We start from the raw sequence: 10761 nt of genomic DNA, 5'->3' as shown, positions 1-10761 counted from the left end.
TCCTGCATACCTATAGATTTCACACCTTTACATTTATATATTAATAAAAATTAATGTTTTTTGTTAATATTAAAATGGTTATAAATTTCCCAATATATTTCAGATCATGTCATATATGGAACATTAAATATATATGACACACTGGAGTAAGATAGAAGGTGTTTGTGTATATCTATTTAGGACATGACATGGTGAAAAAAATCCTGTGCAATGTCATTGTGATAAGAAAAAATGAAATTATTAGTGAAATGTTTGCAAAGCTTAAAAATAACCTAACCTTGCTTCCATGAAATGGCCATGTGTATTTCTTAAGTTTTTTTTTTTTTTTAAATATTTTATTTATTTATTTGACAGAGAGAGACACAGCGAGAGAGGGAACACAAGCAGGGGGAGTGGGAGAGGGAGAAGTAGACTCCCTGCTGAGCAGGGAGCCCGATGCGGGGCTCGATCCCAGGACCCTGGGATCATGACCTGAGCCGAAGGCAGACGCTTAATGACTGAGCCACCCAGGCGCCCCTCAAGTCAGTGTTTTACTTGGTAAACATGTCTGAGACCATGCATCCCTGGCTGCTAAGCACCATGGCGGGCAGGGCTAGAAAGGTAACAGCTTTATTTTGAGCAGGGGGCAAAGACAAGGCAGCACTTTACAGCTACATTGTAACTAGATCCTGCATTCTTAAGATTTTTTAATACTTGAGCGCATGGAACACACACTCTCTGGAGCTCCACTGGCCCCTTATCCAAGGAGGATGGTGCATGCTACTGCAGACTGTGAACGGACGTGTTCAAGGGCAGGGCACCTCATTGACCATGCTCAGGGCATGGTGGCAGAAAAACAGCAGACGGCTTTTGCTCGTTGCACTCAATGACAGTGGAGTTTGAAGGGCACGCCCATGGATCTGTTCCACTTGGGCTGTCCTTTAAGGAATCCAAATGAAGTTACTTACACAGAGACAAGTAGCTCACCCTTCTGGCTACGCCACAGCACGAGGGATTGATATTTTAGGTAGTACGCCTATAATCTCTTCATGGCATATCATTTAGGAGTTCCTGAAAAAGATACCATACATGAAAGTATTTTTCACAGGGCCTAGCATGTCTACAGTTTTTGAGCCTAAATATTACATTAATAGAACCACATACTTATGAGTCTTTGTAAAGTTGTAGATATGAACTTGGTCAGTTGCTTAGTGAATAGCTATAAACTTCATGCTCTTGAGCATTCATTCCCTAACTTATTACAGTTGTCAACACTCAACAAATATTGATGTAGTTTCCGAAGTTCATATCTGGGGCTTATAAGATATATCATGAAATTATGCACAAATGCTTTAAAGAATGTTTAAATTCATGTTTTTGTAATTAAAAAGATGTTTCCAATATTAATTAGCTTTTATTCACAGTTTACTTTTATATAATTATGTAAATCAAAAGGACTTCTATACATGTTAGTGAAAATTTAAGATTAAGAGGACCAGTTAACTTGTATTATGAATTATATAGAAATTTCCCCATTAGGTGGTAATATTAATTCATTCTCAGCAAAAATTTCATCAATGGTCAGTTTATTTTTGTGTAACCTCATAGTCTCCGTGGTTTGATGTTCTTTTGAATTCAAGGATATTGTAGAATGAACTAGAAGACAATAATGAAGATTAAACAAAGAGTGACAGTGGAGAGGCTACAAAATGACACGATTCCTTCTAACGGTATTTTTCTACATGGACAAAAGACATGGATTGCTAAAGGAATGTTTTAAAGTATTTTTTTTATTTTAATTTAATTTTATTTTATTTTTAAAAGATTTTATTTATTTATTTGACAGAGACATAGCGAGAGAGGGAACACAAGCAGGGGGAGTGGGAGAGGGAGAAGCAGGCCTCCCGCCAAACAGGGAGCCCGATGTGGGGCTCGATCCCAGGACCCTGGGACCATGACCTGAGCTGAAGGCAGATGCTTAACGACTGAGCCACCCAGGTGCCCCTGTTTTAAAGTATTTATAGAAACTTAATATGTATATGCTTGTCTAGACTTTACTATTCATGTAAAAACAGGGATTTTAAAACATTTTGATTTTGTATTAATAAAGCCCCATATTCCTACAGCTAAATATATTATTTTAAATTGTTAAACATAAAAAATTAGGAAAATAAATTATTCCAGTACTATTTTCAATATCACATGTAAATACTTTTGCACATGAGGCTATATTTACACTGGGACTGGCCAATGTTGGCCAATTTTTCTCTTGATTTTTTTTTTTACAAATAGCATTTGACTATGTTGATTTTTCCCTTTTGCTAAAGAGATAGTAGAAAAACAACATCCTGAGCTTGTCCTGAGCTTACCCAGTCACAGTAATAGTCAGTCGTAGGCCTTGAGAATCAATTCTTAAAGTCTGTCTATTCTGCAAGAAGCACAAGCATATGTTTATTTCCTACTTATTATATGTCCAACATTTCATTAGGTGCCTTGGGGAATACAAAGTATTGGATTTGGATATTGTTAAGTAGTTTAAAGCTTAATTGAAGATGTAAGTGGCATATGGGAATCACATATGAAATATATATGAATGTACCTGATTGCATATAATTTTAAAAAGTTGGTTTAGAAAAGTTGGGAGAGATGGGATAACTGGAGAAGATTGATTTTTATATAGTCAGTGCCTAAAGCAACCAGAAAAGATCCAATGAAAATTTTTATTTTACAAAATTATTTTTTAAGTTTATATCACATAAAATTCTGTTAAAAAACAATATGTTTTTACTCATTTAGAAACCAGCTATATGGTACAGTAATATAATCTTTATAAAAACTTAATTTGGCTTTATTCTACTATCAAAAATGTCAAAACACCAATAATGGTTTGATACACTAAAATAACTTTGTGAATTGATTCTGGGGGAAAACTAATTTCAGGAACTGGATCACTCATTCTTCTTGGCATACCCATGATTTGAAAATCTCATGCAATCTCTTTTTGTGCTTTTTTGTTTGTTTGTTTGTTTTTAAATCTCAGTCCTTTGTTTTTGTTTTTTGATGTGTACTTTGTTCCAAGTCCTTTGCCTTTTGATTTATTCTATGGCAGTTGTAATATAAAGGTAAGACTATAGGAAGAAATTTAAAGCAAACTATCTGTAGAATGAAGAAACTAAATACCAGAACAGGAGCCACTGGTAGTATTTGAAACCTGGAAAATATATATTTAAAATTATTTTGCTAAATACATTCAATTTAACACAGCATATTATATGCTGCTGAATCTAATTTTAAGTGGTAGGTGGGTTCATACTTGTCTTCAGGTCCTTAACTGTTGTTAAAAAAAAATTCTCTGCATCTTAATGCTTAAGAGTAAAAATTTATTTTTTGCTGACATCTGTCATTAACAAGTCAGGAGGGAGGTCTCTACTTCATATAGTAATCTAGGGACCTGGACTCCTTTTAGCCTGTAGCTTTGTCCTCTTTTATATCCTTAAAATTCTCTCTCCTTAGTTGATAGTTGGGAAAAGAGAGTGAGCGTGGAGAAAGGCCACCTGTTCTTACCCGCCTCAGCCAGGAAATGCATGTGTCACTTCCACCCACATTCTCCTGGGGAGAAATGGTGATATGGCACTATTGAAATACATACAGCAAGGAAATGTAGTCTAGCTGCCAGTCATATAAATGAGAAAAATACACATTGGATACCAGCAATGTCTGTGCAAGCCTAATCAAGATTGTTTTGTTTAAATCCAGGAAAAACTTAAGTACTTAAAATAATGTCAGCAAATTGAAAAGAAAAAACCTACTCTTCCAGCAGGCAATATATAACTAAAAGGAGTTCAGTGGGGAGATTCTGAAGAAATTATGCAGCAAAAAAGATATCATTGACCCCAAATCAAAATATTTGTTTTCTGATATGTAATCCAACATGTGTTAATACAGAAAAAGAAGCATTCAAACAAATAAATTAGAGAGAAAACCAATTTCCTTTATAGAAGAAAATTTTATATTTAACTCATAAAACAATCTTCTTTTAATATCTGTGATCTAAAATGGGGGGGGAGGGATAATCACATAACATCTGGGTACCACTTGGCGAATTTCATCAATCTTTGAGATTTTTTACTCTCATTTATGAAAGAAAAATTATTCAAAAATAAATACAAAGCAAATCTCCTTAATTATATTCTAAAAAAAATTCTTGATTAGCTTCTTAAAACTTTCTTCATCAACTGCAACTCTTAGAAGGATCCTTTTAAAGCAAACTTAGTTGGCTTGCATGAGGGAAAACGAGGAAAAGGGGGATCAACTGTAAGACCGAGCCTAAGTTCCCCCTTTGCTTTGAAGTGTCTGTTTAAATAATCAGTTTATGAGTGAAGAAAGTCAGGGTCATTGCTGTAGTCTGCCTGACATTTGCACATCCATGTGAATGCAGGGAGAGTTTGTGTGTGTGCACGCGCATCCGTACCTATTGTAGAAGAGTAGAGGAAATACAAGTGGGGGAGAGAAAAACTAAGTAAAGATAGAATATTGAAAGTGGCAACTTCCCCTTAACTGAATTTAATGTCATCCTATGTAAGTATAAGGACTTCCACTTAAAAATTCCACTTAAAAGACATGATAGAACAAACCTTTGTGATAGACTATGCCACTGATTTTTTATCTTATCATAAAAATGTGGTTGCTTTATTAGATTATTATATATCATGTAATATGAGATTTGTAATTAGTCATTTTTAAAAAAAAATCATCATTGTTATCATCATCCTCTTTTTTAATACTTGAGATAACTTTAATTTACATCAATTTCTATGCAGACCAGTCATGATCAACATAACCTTCTTCCATGCTAACAAAGTTCTAAGCTTTACTCAATGTTGCAGATTGTCTTACCCCAGAAGCAATCTCTGAGACAGTTTAGCATGCGGGAATTTTATTATGGGCCATGCCTTCTATCAGTACCTGGGGAAGAGAGAGGGTGAAATCAGGATTGAAAAGAGGGAGAAATAGAGTTGTGATTTAGCACCAACAAAAGCTTGCATTGATCTCCCAAGGAGTGCTGGAGCTGGAGGAGCATGTCAGAGTTGGCCTGAGTTGGGCAAGGGGCTGAGCCTTTTTCCCCCGTGTTGATTAAGCATTGATGTCACATGCACCTTGAGAGTGGTAGCTAGTCAGTCTTTAGGGAGGGCTCAGGGAGGTCTTCCTGCAGCACTCTAGCCACTGTGGCCACAAATGCTTCATTTCCAGTAGGAGATGTTGATGCACACCACTGTACCCACCTCATGATAAACAGTAATGATTTTCTACATGTTAGGATGCATCTGCCATACCTAAGTTACAATGCCCTATAAACACCATCTGGACTTTAGGGAGCCCTCTTCTGATGCCAACCATGAAACCATCCACCTGTGAAAAATCACTATCTTCTGAATCATTAGCATATGGGATGATGAAATCAGGGTCATTTAAATAAGGACTGCAAATATTCAGCTTTTTTGGAAGTGGCATCCTTAGCTTATTTTACAAAGATGCATGTATGGATTTATCAGATTAACTTGTTGACATATTGGAAAGGCTGAGAGTTGGCTTTTGAAGGAAGAGAAAAAAATGTAAATGTCAGTGGATGGTAGGTTATCATCGGCATCATATTATGAAAACAGTATGTTTGAACTAAAAATGCAATGTTTTGTAAGCCAGCCCCATCATTTAAGAAAAAAGCAGCACCAACATTCCACTATCTGCCTATGATAGTCAGGATAATGTCTCTCTACAGATGTACAAGTCCTAACCCTCAGAATCTGTGATGACCGTGTTATCATATGTGACAGAAGGACTTTGCAGATATGATTAAGGTTATAGAGCTTAGCTAGAGTATTCTAGATTATTTAGTTGAGCCCAATTTAATCATATGGACCCTTATACCCAGAGAACCTAACCCCAGCTAGTCAAAGAGCTGTAAAGAAAGAAGAGGAAGGAGAAATGTAAAATGTGGGAGGGACTCTACCCATTGCTGTTGACTTTGCAGATGAAGGAAGGGGGTGACAAGCCAAAAAATGCAGATGCCTCTTGAAGCTGGGACCAGTTGTGAGCTGATAAAGAGCTAGAAAGTGAGGACCTCAGTTCTACAACTGCAAGCAATAGAATTCTGTCAACTACTCAAATGAGCAAGGAAGTAGACTCTCACCTAGAGTCTCTAACAGGAACATGGCCTTGCTGGTGCCTTGGTTTTAGCCCAGTGAGATCCATGTTGGACTTATAACCCACTTTCTTACAACTGTAAAAAGATAAATTTGTTTTCTTTAAGCTGTTAAGTTTGTTGTAACTTGTTATGGCAGCAATAGAAGACTAATACAGATCCCCTGCATTTCTTTAAAACTGGATCAGACAGCCCAGTGAGATGTGATAAATTAAAGGTGAGGGTGAGGGCTGGTGTTAAATGGATAAAAGCAAAGGAAGTAAACACATAGAAGGAATGTTAAAATGAGCAGGTACTATTTAAATGTGTTGAATGGAGCCTCTAAGAATAAATTGTACATTTACTATTATTTTGCCTAGATATATTTTTGGCTAGAAGCAAGGATGCTGGTCACAGTTTCACTACTTAACTTCTTGGATGTTTTTGAGCAGGTATTTTAGTGAGTCTTGCTTTTGAAACTGCAGAAAATCTGTAAATTTGTGAATGCTATTGATAGGACCAGAACTGAAGAACTTCTGGAAGACAGTTTATTGCTATGCTTAGAAGCAATATTGCCATTTCACGGTCTTCCTACAAAGAGCAGGTATATAGGATGGAAGGAGGCAATAATTTTTACATGGTGGTTTTATTAGCATAACTAATCTGGAGTCTAAAGATATGCTAGGGTCTTTCTTTAAATAATATTTGGAACCTCAAGGAAGCTAGAATTGTTAGACTGACCTAGTATGCAACTTACCAGTAATTGTCCAGTGACTCATTTATGGATTTGCCAAAGGACATATTATATTCAGATGAATAAATAAAAAATGCACAGTTTTTGCTTTCTATAACTCATCTAAACTTTCATCATCTGTCCCCACATATATGGGAACTGGAAAACACTTATTTTATTCCAATTTGGTAAATTCAGTACTATGCAGCTAAAAATAAACAAAAGCTCAAGTTATTTTTCTCTACTTAAAAATGCTCCCTTACCCTTAGTTCTCTGCCATGTCTGTTCCAATTTGGTGTGTGACAGTGTGGCTGAGGCATCCAGCAAGATGTGTCTCCTGCTAGAATCTCCAGTGGGAATAGGAGCACGCACTTTGGGTTTCTTCTTCTACCTCTCTAATAGATCTCTCCATTCTAAGACATTATTCCACAGAGGAGAGGCCAGATTAGATGAGTGTCACCACTTCTCTCTGCCTCTCTCCTGTATTCTTGCAAATCTTCCAGGATATTAGAGGCAAGCCATCCACTTTTTGTTTCATTGCGGCTCAATTGACACAGCTTATATCGTCCTCTTTCAGAAGGATGTTTCATTTACCTCCTTTCTCTTAGGACTGTAATTTCAGGAGAACAACCTGAGAACAGGATTTCTTAGGGACAACAGGAAAAACACACCAAGATAATGTTTTCAAAATTCTTTTACCATTACTCTTCCTCTGTAGGTAAACATTGTGTCCCAACAAAGGCTGTGTATGCCCATTTGAGCTTCTTCCACCTTTCTAAGATGACTGGATCTAGCATTCTAGCAGAATCTTTTTTTTTTTTTTCCCCAACAACTCTTCCTGTGGTGTGCATAGGCAAATTTGGCCCCAGGGTGAAGTTTTCTCCTCTTATCACTGAGTTGATTCTTTTTTTTTTTTTTTAAGATTTTATTTATTTATTTGAGATAGAGAATGAGAGAAAGCACATGAGAGGGGGGAGGGTCAGAGGGAGAAGCAGACTCCCTGCCGAGCAGGGAGCCCGATGCGGGACTCGATCCAGGGACTCCAGGATCATGACCTGAGCCGAAGGCAGTCGCTTAACCAACTGAGCCACCCAGGCGCCCCACTGAGTTGATTCTTTATGCTCCCAAGAAACATACCTTCCTCCCAGTTCTGGTCTCTATCCCATCCATATTTAATCCTTTAAAAGGAATGAAGTCGGTGGATCTTCCACACAGGGGATGAGAAATCTTCTCTGTTTATAGGTATTTGATGTGACTGCTGTCCATACATCTGATTTCCAAGCATTTTCTCTCTTCCCAGACTATCTTTCCATCTGTTGTTGAATATCTGGTTCAAGAAGGAAATGGGCTGCCTTGACCCAGTATTTCATAAGACAATCCTGCCTATACTCTCTGTATCCTAGGAAATTTCAAGCTGGCAAGAGCATTCACAGCAAAAGTCTGGTCTGGCTGTGGAATTATATACTTTCCTTCAAACCACAGAATTGAAAACATGTCTCAGGCTACTGGGACTGGGCTTTCTTTCCTAAATAAGGATCTCTGTTTTTGTAAACATTCAAAATTTAAGAGAGCTCTGGAAATGACTTTGTCCCAGCTATTCTCCTCTTCCTTTCTCTCACCAAACTGGATTTGCCTTTTTCTCACCTGGTTGTAACCCTGACCTTTCTTGCTCAAATTGAAAGTTGCTCGAGGGAAGAGATAAAGTTACACTTTCCTGGATTTCTCACAGTATCTAGTTTGGTGTGGTGTAGTTGGCTTCAGGCATGCAGTGTGGAAGGAGCTGCGTGCTGTGCAGGGTCTTTTCAATCACAGAAGAGAGAGAAAAGGTAGCATTTATACAGGATAGATTGAGATCAGTTGCTAACCTCCATAGAAACTTTGAAGCAGGGAATGGTAGAACTAGTAAAAATGGTAGAAATGACATCAATTTGTCTAATTCGGTGATTTAACTCATTTATGTAGACTTCTGAAAAGTGGGAACCGGATTCTAAAATTAGAGCCCCTAAATTCTGGTTTTGCCTCTTATTGATCTATGAACTTGGATAGGATAGTTTCCTCCTATGTAAAACGGGACTAATACTACCTATGTCAGAGTTATAGTGAAGGCTAAGTGCAGTGTTCAATATAGAGCAGAAGGCACTTAGCACATAATTGGTGCTCAGAAGGTCAGTTTTGTTGTTATTGTTGTGATTGTATTCTTTTTTTTTTTTTTAAGATTTTATTTATTTATTTGACAGAGAGAGACACAGCGAGAGAGGGAACACAAGCAGGGGGAGTGGGAGAGGGAGAAGCAGGCTTCCTGCCTAACAGGGAGCCTGATGCAGGGCTTGATCCCAGGACCCTGGGATCATGACCTGAGCCGAAGGCAGACGCTTAACGACTGAGCCACCCAGGCGCCCCACTTTTTTTTTTTAAAGATTTTATTTATTTATTTGAGAGAGAGAGCATGGTGGGGGGAGGGTCAGAGGGAGAAGCAGACTCCCTGCCGAGCAGGGAGCCCGATGCGGGACTCGATCCTGGGACTCCAGGATCATGACCTGAGCCGAAGGCAATCGCTTAACCAACTGAGCCATCCGGGTGCCCGTGATTGTATTCTTATTAAACCTTTCTGTGAATACCTTTGATGATGTGGGTGGACCACATTATTTCCCAAAACAGGCTCATTTAATTTCAAGCCCCTCCATCTTCTATAATGTCCTTATAACTATGTCATGTCCTTCTGTCTGTAATTTCTAGGCCTGTCCTCTGGAAGCCCACAGACTAAACTGTCTCCTTTCCATGTACCTATTTTTTATATGGTCTAAGAGAACTGTGTACTCCCACTAAATCCCCTTTTCTCCCAGGTAAATATGCTTAGGTCTATCAGTCAGTCCACATATGGTCAATCCATCTTCTCTATGTATGTGCTCTATTTTTTGGTTTATGTTGCTTTTATGGTTATTCTTTATTTTGGTTGTTTGCTTTTGTGTTTTTTTAATTTTGTTTTTATTTTATTTTATTTTACCATTTTTAAAAAAGATTTTATTTACTTATTTGACAGAGAGAGGGCACAGTCAGGAGGAGCAGCAGAGGACGAGGGAGAAGCAGACTACCCCCTGAGCAGGGAGCCCGATGTGGGGCTCAGTCCCAGGACCCCGGGATCATGACCTGAGCCAAAGGCAGATGCTTAACCAACTGAGCCACCCAGGTGTCCCTTTTTAACTTTGTTTTTAACTGTTCCTCTAAATCTCTAGCTTATAGAACAGAATATATATTTTAGACATACTCTCAGAAGCACAGATGAGAGTATCAGTGGGCGTCATTGCTCATCTTGTTCTATCTGTGCTGGTGAACTGCTATTATTACTTTTGTTGTTATTATTGTTGTTGAATCACCTTTCTGACTTACAGTGAATTGGCAATCCTTTACGATTATGTATTTTTTTGTGCAAGAGATGCTTTTGATTAGCATCTCCCCATTCTGTATCTCCATCTTGATTTACTGGATCCAAAAAGCACTATCTACAGACATAATGAATGTAGTACATTCTATACAAAAGTCTATGACTTTACATTTGAAGAAGAATAAACAGCATATGAGAGAAAACAAAAATCATCCGTTTGCATGTTGTTTACTAGATATTACCATGCAGTTGGGTTCATTTTGCTGGATGGCCTCCCTTCCTGAGTATCCTGGCTCCCTTCATCTCCTAACCAATCAACATTGTGAGCATCTGTCTCTCTATTGGCGTTAAGACAATCTATCCCATGTTTAATCCAATACTGTTGTTAATAAAGAAGAAACTTATTAACTAAAGTGTTGTGGCATTCCTTGATTGAGTCAAATGCATTCCTGAAATTTGATTTCCTTAGATTTCTAAGAGAGGCAGAAA

At 37.8% G+C, this 10761-nt stretch overlaps 1 non-coding gene across 1 annotated transcript; it reads right to left on the bottom strand.

Moving 5' to 3' along the window:
• Positions 1-543: 543 nt before the first annotated feature.
• On the bottom strand, positions 544-674 carry LOC123840075 (small nucleolar RNA SNORA63). Its single transcript, XR_006789888.1, has one exon. It is a non-coding gene; the product is annotated as a small nucleolar RNA SNORA63 (small nucleolar RNA).
• Positions 675-10761: the final 10087 nt, after the last annotated feature.

This window comes from Mirounga angustirostris, unplaced genomic scaffold, assembly GCF_029215605.1.
Source record: "Mirounga angustirostris isolate CCGP_5_RB_7025 unplaced genomic scaffold, mMirAng1.0.hap1 SCAF_3, whole genome shotgun sequence".
Taxonomy (NCBI): Eukaryota; Metazoa; Chordata; class Mammalia; order Carnivora; family Phocidae; genus Mirounga; species Mirounga angustirostris.
This window is presented reverse-complemented; position numbering and strand designations above follow the sequence as displayed.